Here is a 2,593-nt window from a genome sequence, read left to right on the forward strand (position 1 = left end):
TCAATAGAAAACATTTCATCATGGGGCTTAGGAAATCCCACTGCAAAAGAAAAGAGAGGAAGCATCTTCCCGAAGGTTCAGATGGAGAGTGAATTCTGAAATGACCTCATGCAGGAGTAGAACATATTAAAGAGTCATTTGCATCACAGAATGCAAGAAGACATGGCTTTAATGACAAAAGGGCAGAACTTTATATTGGGAGAATATGATACAATGAAAATACAGGAAGGTCAGCCACAAAGGGAACTGGGTAAACTAAGGAACTACTGCAAAGCTATTAAAAATGCAACAGCTGAATTTCAAGCCTCACTGTAGGTAGTAGACTGCAGGCTGGACACAAAAACAAGGGAACCACCGGAGCAGAGCTGCATGTTAGAATCTCTCCTGGAGTGCAGAGGAAAAGCACAAAGACTTTTAACCAGAATGATGTGGGCGTGGATACTAGCTGTGGAGGATAGTGAAGTGGGAGCAACCTCACAATTTCATACACTCCTGAGGAGGAAACAAAACGACTGAAATGGAAGTGATCATCAAAAATCGATTGAACCACCTTTCCCAAGTTTGTTCCAAAGAGGAGAAAGCAGTGAGCTGTCTCCCTCCTTCTGCTGGATTTAGGGTGGTGGTTGTCAGGCAGTGTGATGAGGTGAGGGCCACACGCTGAGGATCAGAGCTGGTGTCTTGGAACAGGAGTGTGTAATAGACAAGGGGCATGAGCCCCGCTATTTTCTCTGTAGTCTCTCTAGGAAGCTCCAGGTCAGTGGCTTCCTGTTACCTTTAAATCTCCCCACCTCAGGCTACCTGTAAATGTTAAGAACTTTAGCTGCAGACCCAGGAAAACCGGTGGTGTAGTTCCAGTCTGAGGGCTGGAAGGTTCAAGACCCAGGAAAAGCCAATGTTTCGTTTTGAGTCTGAAGGCGGGAAAAGGTGGTGTCTAGTTCGTAGGTGGTCAGGCAGGAGGGGTTCCCTCTTGCTCAGCCACTCTGTTCTACTCAGGACGTCAGCTGGCTGATGAGGCCTGTCCTCATTAGGAGGACCATCTGGTTTACTTCCTCTACAGATCCAAATGTTAATCTCATCCCAAAACACCCTCAGAGCAACACCTGGAATAATGTTTGGGCACCTGGTGGCCCAGTCAAGTTGACAAATAAAATGAATGATCACAGAACCCTTGCTGATCTCTGATCACATATACCAATTTCTAATGTCTTACCTTTTGTGGTTTGGGGAGGGGAGGGACCAGAGTAAATTTGGATTGGCCCGGAAACACAGGGCTCTGGTTTCTTCTATGTCACAGAACTACTCTGGGCATCGGGCAAAGCCCCAGAGACAGAAATCCACACTGCGCATAAGAAAAAGCATCTCTGGAGAATGAAATCACAAAAACTGATCTCCCACCTAGATTGTGGCAGGTGGTTCCTGACTGGTAGAGTTTGCCTCTTGAAAGTGCCGACTGAGCTGCTGAGAAAGCAACTTCCTATGTCAAACCTTGCTTGCATAGATCCATGCTTCTTAACCTTGACTGTGCACTGGAAATCCCTCGGGAGACTTAAAAAGTTCAGATACCTGACTCCCACCTAGAAATTCTGAATTAATTAGTTTAGATATGGCCAGGGCATTCTGATTTAAAATAAAATATATATAGTAGTAGTGATGTTCTTTTGGTGTACATTTCTATGAGTTTTAACACACATGAAAATTCTTGTAATGCCCACCACAAACAGAATACAGAACAGTTCCAACACCCCAAATATTTCCCTGGTGCTGACCCTGTGGCCATTGTAGCTTGTTCCTTTAATAAGCACGAAGGCTGCTGCCTCCTTAACAATAAGTGACAGTGGATAGAGGCCCAAGGACATTCCAATAGGAGATCCAGAAAGGCAACCCAATGTGGAAAGAAAATAAATCATGTCCAAAAACAGGTGATGCAAATTATCGAAAGCCTAGTCCAGATCAAAAATATCCTAAAATGGGATTGTTCTAAGAGCTTAAAAATGGGGAATAGGACTTTCTTGGCAAAGAGTAGCATCAGATGACACATGAGAGCTTCTAATGGCCATTCTTGAGGGTTTGCATACAAAAGAGGAAATAAGACACCATTCCTCAGTCCAAATGAGTTAAATTATGATTGCTGCCAGATGTCGCTGGGCAAAAGCAGGATTTGAAGCAAATGATGAAGGTTGTCTCTTTTTGTGGCTCTTTTTTGTAAGATCATCACTGAACTAGGACTATTACAACAGTGAGGTTCTAATAAAGATGCTGTGTGCCATGGAGACCTTTCACCTTGGGGGCATCTCAGAAAGCTTGGAGGGTACACCTTAAGGGTCTTTATGGCATTCCTCTGTGTCAGGGGGTTGGGGATGATTTCTCCCAGAGAAAAGACAGCCTCACCTCTCTCTTTTACGAGCTGGTCGTGAAGGCAGAATTGTCTTCCTCCCCTGTCCCTTCTCTGCCACCTGCTCAGTGGACATTCTACTCTCGATCAAACCCGGTCCTCAGGCTGCACCAGGTAGAGCACTGAGGGAGCTCCTGGAGCCGTCAGTGTCTTCCAAACCATATGCAAATGCATTTGGGGACAAGATTCATAGCTGAGTAT

Source organism: Galeopterus variegatus, unplaced genomic scaffold, assembly GCF_000696425.1.
Source record: "Galeopterus variegatus unplaced genomic scaffold, G_variegatus-3.0.2 Scaffold3339, whole genome shotgun sequence".
Lineage (NCBI taxonomy): Eukaryota > Metazoa > Chordata > Mammalia > Dermoptera > Cynocephalidae > Galeopterus > Galeopterus variegatus.